At 35.5% G+C, this 10,558-nt stretch overlaps 1 non-coding gene across 1 annotated transcript; it reads right to left on the bottom strand.

Annotated features, from left to right (window-relative positions):
- Positions 1–7,119: 7,119 nt before the first annotated feature.
- On the bottom strand, positions 7,120–7,191 carry TRNAC-GCA. Its single transcript has one exon. It is a non-coding gene; the product is annotated as a tRNA-Cys (tRNA).
- Positions 7,192–10,558: the final 3,367 nt, after the last annotated feature.

The following is a 10,558-nucleotide window of genomic DNA, read 5'->3' as shown; positions in this document are numbered from 1 at the left end:
AATGATATAAAGGTCAGAAAAAAGTAATGCTTCATGACAGTATTCTAGAATTCCTCAGTTCACTTTAAAATGTATAAATGTACAAATTTATGTTCAGTAGTCTCACATACATTTTCAGGCTAATGTGCAATGAAGTTTAATTTTGTTTAAAATACCTAAATACACAGGAGTGAAAAAAATGTATCATATTATTCATTTAAGATATATATTATTAAAAAGATAATGATTCAACTCTCCATAAATTCATGTTCACAACCTTTTATTAAATTATCAAAAATAACTCACAAATAACAGCACAACAGTGGAGTATACAAAAATGCTATGGCATTTCTACAGTTCTGTTCAGAAAAATGACTCGTCGGGATGGAAATCCTTCATGAAGTTTTGGAAGTCGTGACTGGCAGCCTGAGTGCCGGTTGTTTGCACATGTGGCGTACATGATATTCCCTCACTCAGGACATCCTCCGCCTAGAAATGTCAGTTTCCTGAGACTGTGTACTAAACATTTGGATAACTCTGGGTTTAGTCAGAAAAATCACAATTTTCTGTCCTCCCAAACAGAATGACCTGCGTCAAGAAGTTGTGACTTCCCTTTCACAAGCAGTGTTCAAGCGAAGACCAGACAACGTCTTAATTATAAGGTTGTGGTGGGCACGTAAGCACCAGATGGGACATTGGATCACATCCCTTAAAACTCTGTAAATCTCTTGCTCTGAGATTCTTAGCAGTTTAAAGGTATAAAGTGGTGGGCTTTTCTGGTTTTGAAAATCTAGATATTTTTCATTTTTAGGAAATGGAAAGGTTGCCTCAATTTTCTAACTTGCTTTTCTTTTCTTGAAAGAGGATAAATCTGAAAATGGTCTTTTCTTTTAACTTCTTGACATTAATTGTACATATTTGGGAGATAATAAATATACTATTTTCTCATTTTACAATGCTATCATATAATGATGGTGTCAGAAATACAATAATACACTGTGAGAATAGACCTCTGACTTGCAGATACTGACTTAAATGAATTTACATGTGAATGAGGTCTGCTATCACATAAGGAACAAGTAAAACCTGCCTCCTTTACTGGTTTTGAAAAGTGATTATTATTGCACCAGTGGTGCTTCAGGGACTTTCCTGATGGCTTAGAGGGTAAAGAATCTGTCTGTAATGCAGGAGACACAGGAGATGCAGGTTCAATCCCTGAGTCAGGAAGATCCCTTGGAGGACAGCATGAAAACCCACTCCAGTATTCTTGCCTGGAGAATCCCATGGACGGAAGAACCTGGCATGCCACAGTCCATAGAGTCACAAAGAGTGGGCCATGACTGAGCACGCACGCACGCACACATATCTACACTAGAAGAAAAGTGTGTCAATATAAAGTGAAAAGCATAATCACCTTGGATTCTGACTTCAAAGATCTCAATTGCTTGAAAATAATTAATGATGGACTTTTTTTACCTTTCATCTTGTTTAGCTACAACCAGGGAAGGAAACCATTCAGCCCAGATAGGTTGTTGGTGCACGAGACAGTGATTCAGCTGACCATACAGAGATTTAATTATTTTTCTAGCTTGGTTGCCTCCAGAAATTTCTTCCCATGTGAATAATGATTTGGGAGTTTTGTTTTTAACATTTCATCTTATAACTTGTCAGTTTTCTCTTTACCATACCTTCCTCTCAAACTATTTTTCCTAGAATCATCTCACACATCAAAGTCAAAGCAGCTAAATTAATTCTAGTTTGCCATTTTCTACATCTGATCATTCCATGGAAGGATTTAACTACCTGAGATTTTAAGAAAATATGTCAAAAATCTACTTAGTTTGGCTTTTTAAACACTAATATGTGGTTTCATTTTTAAACTTATCAATTCATTGATATTTTTATCTCAAAGACAATTTTTATTATAATATCTGATATTTGTGTTACAAATTGCTATGAAATACACTATAGCAGTTTGTAATCAAAACTTATACATATATCACTGTAAGATATTAGAAATATAAATGTGTACTTGAATTTCAATATGAAATACTCATTATACTTATTTTTGTGTCAATAAAAAAAATGTATATTTCATGTCTCTTCTATACTTATTATTTCATTAAGAATTCTTAATAAATAGATGTAACATCAGAAAACTAGATAGTAGTAAACATAAATTCAGTTCAGTTCAGTTCAGTTCAGTCACTCAGTCATGTCCGACTCTTTGCGAGCCCATGAAGTGCAGCATGTCAGGCCTCCCTGTCTATCACCAACTCCCGGAGTTCACCCAAACAAAAATTACTATATACTACAGGAAGTTAAAATTATTTTATTATTTTTAAATTTTAGGCATAAAACAAAGAAGTCTACAATAAGATGATAACCTTCATATTCATTATATTGTGGATTATTATATATTACTGTATATTAATTAAATATTATTACATATTATAATATAACATAGATACTGACCCTATGTTATTTGAAAATGATTCAATTACCTACTAATACTATCACAGAAATTTTTCCTCTCATAAAGTTATCAAGAAATTCAGTGAGCTTACTAATGAAAAGTGAAACTTTTACTCACATTCATATACCAACAGGTAATAATCATTATGTAGCGATTTGAATCCCAGGGACGGCAGAGCCTGGTGGGCTGCTGTCTATGGGGTCGCACAGAGTCGGACACGACTGAAGTGACTTAGCAGCAGCAGCAATTTGAATACTCTTTATAATCATCCCCAACTCAAGAATTTATATCCTATGAGGCAAAAGATTCAGAACCTTTTCTTTTCTTGCATATTTGAACATCACTATATACATCCATAACCTGATAACTTTAGAAAATAATAAAATTTTAAGCAATTCTATATTTAAGAAACATATTATTCAAGTTACCAATAATCATAAGAATGTAAACAAAATTAATTTAAAAACTCTTTTATCTGTATTTCTTAAGTATCCCATAAGAAGCTATATTTTCCAAGTATATTTTTTAATATATTATTTGAGGAATAGGATACATGAGACTCAAGACTAAGATTATCACCATGAAAAACGAGACTGTCTGAGATTCTAACAATTAAATTTTTATGACAAAGACCTTTACATATGTTAGGTTCACACACAGTTTATAATTTTGTTTTAAAAAATAATAACATACTTTTGATTTGCAGATTTAAAATAACATGGAATTTGTAAGCATAAAACAGAATACAAGCATAAACATATATAGCCTTTTTATTTATATAAAAATATTTAAATATATAAAAAGTACAAAATTAAATTAGACTTTTAAAAAAGCAATCATACTCAGAACTTGCACAGTCGAAATTCTGCTAGCATTACACAAAGTTGTCTGAGGAAGCTGCACCTGATGCAATGATTTGCCATTGCACAAAATACTGGGGAACATTCTTAAATAGTGGCAAGTCTCAGTCTTTGAAAGAGGATTTGATTTAGAGAAAATCATACATCTTTGACAACTAAATTTGATGGAACAAGTTGTCAAACAAATACCAATTTTTATACTGAAATAAGGTACAACTGATTTTTGTTTGCTTCCTAAAATTGTTTTAAGGCATTTCTAAAAATGTTTTGAGACATTTGCACTCTAGAATAAGTTTTTAGCTTCCTAAAATGGTCACCTTGAAAAGCATATTAATCTCGAATCTTGTCTTTAAATTTCATTACCTTCCATCTCAAACAAATGCATACCACTTTTCATGTGTATTAAGAATGAGGAAAATGAGATAAACATCCTCTGATATTTTCTGTAACTAATGACTTATTGGTTTCCTAAATTTTGAAACTTATTTTCTCAGAAGAGAGATGAACTACATAAAAGATGGGTAGCTAGACCAAGTTACTATCTGCCATTCTCAATACTATTGACATTTGGGGCTGAATCATTGCTGAGGGAGCTGCCTTCTGGATCGTAGGTTGTTTCTATGTAAACTTGGCTTCTACCCATTAGATACCAGTAGGAGCCCCTCAGATGTGACTATTGAAAACGTCTCCAAATGTTACCAAACATCCCTGTGGAGACAAAATCACCTCAAAAGGAGAACCACTGAAGTGAGTATCTGGAAATGTCCTTTCAATCCCAAGAGCCTATGATTCATAAAACAATATAAAATACATAGAGATAACATTGTTACACATTCTAAATATCTAAAATTAAATAAATAAGTATAAAGAATATCATTATAGTTTTTCTAGTTATACACATTGTCAAAGACAACTTTGTAATAAAATGATAGGGTGAACATGTTTATAATGTATTATCATAACGCACAGCCTGGTAATATACTAAAAATATTAAGGTGTATATTAATACATATACATTTAGAGATAAAAATATAATAATACTTGTATAATCTATAAATCTATGTATACTCACAGCAGAGAATGCCTCAAAACACCATAACCATTTAATTTCTATTTGACAACTTTCAGACTCTAAAATAATATATACTTTGTTACAATTAATAAATAAATTTATGATAAATAAATGACTTCTCATAAAGGCAAACTAGATAAAAAAACATGGTGGTCTTTCACACAGAAACTTCCTATGCCTTTTAAACTCAATAAATAGTGTCTTGAGTTACTTGTTTTCCCTGTAACATTTGAATTTCTGTAGAAATGCCATCTTTTTATATCTACCATCACAGTTGCTCTGTCAGGAACTAGATTTCAATCAAGTAAGCAATACATTTCCTAAGATTTGAAACTGCTTTCCAGTTACCAATTTTTTTCTAAAAATGCACTTAACATAAAAATCATTGGTGACAAATTAACATTAAACCACTATTAAATACCCAACTGCAATAAAATTTTGATGAAATAAAATAATAAAATAGAATGCTTACAAACAGTAATAGCCCAGTATTTTTTTCTTCAAATCAACTTACCTCATTTCTGATTTAGCCAATATAATAAGTCCACAGATTACCATGCAGGGCATTTCTACTGAGCTAAGACCAACTACACGGCACAGTTCAGATCTACTGATTATTGAGGAAAACATCACTATTAAAACCCCTATTATAAATGAATAAGAGATTCCCAATAGTTAGAATGCCCGGTTTACTGGAGAATACCATAAAGCATAAATTATTAAGAGTATAGCATTATGGATCATGAGTGTCCCTAAATAAACTTGAAAGCTTGTCATAAAGTTGAAATGATATTCTTATAAATTGACAAAATTAATATATAATTTTAAGTCACAATTGTTTAACCAAAAAGAAGGATCATGGGTGTGCTGCTTTTCTTTTAATTAAATTTATAAGTCTCCTCTATAGTTATTGATGTGTGAACATAGTTCCATACAGAATTATTTAAATGAAGAGCAAAGCATTCAAATATAGTCAAATATAATTGTTTAAAGATACTATACATTCATTCATTAGCAGAGTATTGTAATATAAAATCAAAAGTAAACCATGCCATAGGTAATTATTACCGGCTTAGCTGTCAGTTAGTCAAATCAACTAAAAGGCCAATTATTCTGAGGATACCCAGGATGGAAAGCTCATGTTGGCATTAGGTCATTTTGAGGTACTTATGGCTCCTTTTTATAGTAAATTAATTTCCCAGCAAAAGCATTTGGCATGTAACTTCAAATGCTATGACTTATCCTTCTATTTTAAATCTTTAACATTTGAAGAAAATGTAATATTATCTATAAAATAAAGTAAGATAGTAAAAGAAAAATAGATAATAAAGATTTCAGTTTAAGTTAGAATAGTTCCTTTTTTCCTAGTTTCATCACCAATATGACTCAAGAAACTCAACATCAAAGGACAAGTTTTCATTCAACTTAATAATCATATCCATGGTTGACTTACAAGTTGAATTCACCTTGTAAGTCATGTGTATATGTTAAAATAATGCATTAGAAATACTAAAAAAAAAAATGTTTAGAAAGTATTTTCAAAGTTGAAAAAGCACTAGATTACCAATATTAGGAAGCTTGTAGTAAGTATCAGGAGTAGAAAATGCCACGTGTCTAAAACTGAGATAATATATTTATAAATACAGTCTTCATCTCATAATTTAAATTGTGCAGTGGCCCTGGTATATCAAGTTCCTTCCCTAGACTCTGCCTGTATTCAGCATCAGGTCATTTTTAATACTAGCACAGTAAGAAATTGTTCTGGATGGTCCTTTCCTTCTGGATACTTCCTGGGGTCCTATTCACTACTCCACCGTGGCCCTTAGGACCAGATTATCACCAAGTGCCTTCCTGTCTTTCTCCCTTATGGACTGTATCCCCGACAGCAACAACTGTGACTTATTCCTTGCTCTAACTCCAGCATTCCAGCTCTTAAGATGAATGTATTTGGGTTAAATGAAATAAACACCTAAAATACATGAGACTCAATATTTCTCAAATCTAGCTGCACAATAGAATTACCTGGAGAACTTTAAAAATATTTATGCACACACCACTTAAATCAGAATCCCTGGGGTGGGAGACTCCTGGGATCTGTTTTAAAAATCCTCCTAGATAACAGGGGCCAAAGGAAGGTAGGAAGAGGAGACTGTTATTTAACAGGTATAGAGTTTCAGTTTTGCGAGATGAAAAGTTCTGGAGATCTGCTTCACAATAATATAAATACATTTAAAATATTGAAAGTGAAAGTATTAGTCATTCAGTCATGTCCAACTCTTTGCAACCCCATGGACTGTAGCCCTCCAGGATTCTCTGTCCAGAAAATTCTCCAGGCAAGAATACTGAGTGGGTAGCCATTCCCTTCTCCAGGGGATCTTCCCACCCCAGGGATTAAACCACGGTTGCCTGCATTGCAGGAGGCTTCTTTACCATCTGAACCACCAGGGAAACCCTCACTTAACTGTACACTTAAAAATGGTTAAGATGGTAAAAAAAAAAAAAAAAATTTATATGTGTTTTTTTATATTACAACACACATGTTCCTTGGAATAAAAGCTATGACAAACCTGTGTGTGTGTGTGTGTGTGTGTGTGTGTGTGTGTGTGTGAAGTCGCTTAATTGTGTCTGACTCTTTGCGACCCTGTGGACTGTAGCCCACCAGGCTCCTCTGTCCATGGGATTCTCCAGGCAAGAATACTGGAGTGGGTTGCCGTTTCCTTCTCCAGGGGATCTTCCCAACCCAGGGATCGAACCTGGGTCTCCTGCATTGCAGGCAGACGCTTTATCCTCTGAGCCACCAGGGAAGCCTAAACGGCATATTAAAAACCAGAGACATTACTTTACCAACAAAGGTCCATCTAGTCAAAGCTATGGTTTTTCCAGTAGTCATGTATGGATGTGAGAGTTGAACTATAAAGAAAGCTGAGCGCCGAAGAATTGATGCTTTTATTGTGGTGTTGGAGAAGACTCTTGAGAGTCCCTTGGACTGCAAGGAGATCAAATCAGTCCATCCTAAAGGAAATCAGTCCTGAATATTCATTGGAAAGAAGATGCTGAAGCTGAAACTCCAATACTTTGGCCACCTGATGTGAAGAGCTGACTCACTGGAAAAGACCCTGATGTTGGGAAAGATTGAAGGTGGGAAGAGAAGGGGGGACAGAGGATGAGATGGTTGGATGGCACCACCGACACTATGGATATGAGTTTGAGTAAGCTCCAGGAGTTGGTGATGGACAGGGAAGCCTGGCATACTGCAATCCATGGGGTCGCAAAGAGTTGGACACAACTGAGTAACTGAACTGAATTGAACTTACAATAAAAAAATATTTTTTATTTTCCCAAGTAATTCTACCATGTTAGTTTCCCCCACAATCAATTTTGCTTGTTGAGTGGGAGGGAAGGAGAGGAGAGACTTTAGTCTTTTTTTTTTTTTTGCTTTTTAAAAATAGTGTTCTGCTTTTTATAGATCCCAATTACATATACAAGCTTTGCATGCATGCATGCATGCTCAATCACTAAGTCATGTCCAACTCTTTACAACCCCACAAACTGTAGCCCCCCAGGTTCCTCTGTCCAGGCAAGAACACTGGAGGGGGCTGCCATTTCCTCCTCCAGTGGATCTACCCAACCCAGGGATCAAACCAGCATTCCTGTGTCTGCTGCATTGGCAGGTGGATTTTTTACCACTCAGCCACCTGGGAAGCTTTAAGCTTCACAAACTACTGACCTGCCTCCACTCTAAAGCTAGACCTTTTATTTCTTCTTTATTGATTTCTTGATCTTAACTCTTTAAGGAGCCTTGAGTCTTTTTAAGTAGCTGAAGTCCCTGCCTGTCTCTCTTTTTGTGAAAATTGGGTTAATTTCACAGTACTTCCAGTTCCATCTACTTTAGGACACCCACCCCTCTGTAGTAGCTCATAGCCTTGCCATGTGGTCTCCCCTTTCATCTCCTCTCCTTCTATGGCTTTTGGTCTTGAGTAAGTTGTCTCCTTGAAATTCTGAATTTCCTATATAACAAGAGCTTGTTGTTTCCCTCAATCCTTGTAAATTTCTTTCAATATTGTTTACCAGTTCTGCAACCTGGATTCTCACAGGGCAGTCTTTTCTACTCAGTTTCCCAAACTGTGTACCAAAAACCACTTGTTCCTAAAAGAAGGAGTCCAGAACTAAACACATTTCAGAAAATCTAAATCCTTTGAAGGCATGCGTGCTAAGTTGCTTCAGTCATGTCTGACTCTTTGAGACCCTACGGACTGTAGCCTGCTAGGCTCCTCTGTCCACGGGATTCTGCAGACAAGAATATTGGAGTGGGTTTCCACTCCTCCAGGAATGGGTTGCCCTGGATCTTCCTGACCCAGGGATCGAACCCAAGTCTCTTATGTCACCTGCATTGGCCAGCAGGTTCTTTACCCCTAGCACCATCTGGGAAACCCTCTAAATCCCTTACCTAGAATCAAAAAACATGTTAGAATACTTAAAAACTTAGGAATCCTGCATCAAGAAACTTGTTCAACCTGTTTCCATGATTTATTTTACTATATAGATTTCCCTCAACTTACACTGGGGTTACAATCAGTTAAGCCTGTTGTAAATTGAAAATATTATAGTTTGAAAATGCATTTAAGTGCCCTAACCCTATTGAACATCATAGCTTAGCCTAGTCTACCTTAAATGTGCTCAGAATACACACATTATCCTTCAGCTGGGCCAAATCAACTAATACAAAGTCCATTTTATAAAAAAGTGTTGAATATCTTACATAATTCACCAAATTCTGTACTGAAAGTGAAAAGTAAAATGGTTATATGAAAACAGAATTGTTGTTAAGTGTTTCAGTTGTTTACCTCCCCACCCCAGTGTCAGCCCCCTCCCAGGGATCACATGGCTGACTGGGGGCTGAGGTTTGCTGCCACTGCACAGCATCACAAGAGAGTATCTTACTGCATATTGCTAGGCTGGGGAAAGATCCAAATTCAAAGTTTGAAGCACGGTTTCTACCAAGTGCATGGTTTCTACTGCATGTATGCTTTTCACACCATCATAAAGTCGAAAACTCGTAGGTCAAACCATCCCAAATCAGGGATCATTCTGTATCATTATAAAGAATACTTCCCATCAAAATGGTTTCTAATACTTGAATATGATAGCAGCACAGAGCAATGCTGACTCAAGGAGCAGGAAAACAAGACAGCAATGATCACAAACCATTACTAAGGCAACATACTAAGTATAGTATCTAAACGTACACTCACAGATATCACATCATCTTCCTTTATTCCTCTCAGATGCTGCTGTTTTGTGGTGGAGATATCTACTGCTCTCACCTCTGATTCATATATTCACAAGGCAAGGTTCTCACATGTCCTAATGAACAGGGCACGGGCTGACCAGAAACGATGCTTCTTACCCTCACTCACAGCGAGTTGCATATCACACTGCATCCTGTTTCAATTCAATGTTCCCTTCTACACACATCACAGCACAGGGTCACACGTGCACTCTGTTGTTAAACAATACATTCCACATTTTAATCAAAATTGGTGGGGGTTCTAGGGTTTTCTCAGCCCTATTTTTTATTTCATATTGGTGTACAGTTTATTTACAATGCTGTGTCAGTTTCAGGTGTACTGCAAAGTTATACATATACCTATATCTATTCTTTGTCAGATTCTTTTCCCATACAGGTTATCAAAGAACACTGAGTAGAGATCTCTGTGCTAGACAGTAGGTCTTTATTGATTATCTATTTTATATATTGTAGTGTGTATCCCTCTCCCCCACCATTCCCCTTGTGAGACACACCTTGAGAACTACCGCCAGAGGAGGCTGGACCTGTTTTAGATAAGGTTGTACCCACCCCCACGTGTATGTGTATAATATACACTGTGGGTGGTCTGGAAAAACACAGGCCTTATATCTGTCCTTGCTACCCTTAAACCAGCACTTCTGTGACAAGCGATTCTGTAACCATTTCTTGATTCTATGCAATATCTCTCAGTTAAAGGAAACAGCACTTATATCCTAAAACCAGAAGCAATGTAGCCATGAAAAGGAATCTATTTTAATGTTCTACATAAATATTTTTATTATCTTTGAATGCAAAAGAGATACAGACATTTTTTCAAATTTTATTTGGTCAAGGCATAAATTTGATGAAAACTACAGGACAGA

Source organism: Bison bison, unplaced genomic scaffold (assembly GCF_000754665.1).
Source record: "Bison bison bison isolate TAMUID 2011002044 unplaced genomic scaffold, Bison_UMD1.0 scf7180017864035, whole genome shotgun sequence".
NCBI classification, from domain to species: domain Eukaryota; kingdom Metazoa; phylum Chordata; class Mammalia; order Artiodactyla; family Bovidae; genus Bison; species Bison bison.
The sequence above is the reverse complement of the archived record's forward strand: the minus strand, read 5'-3'. Positions and strand labels throughout refer to the sequence as shown.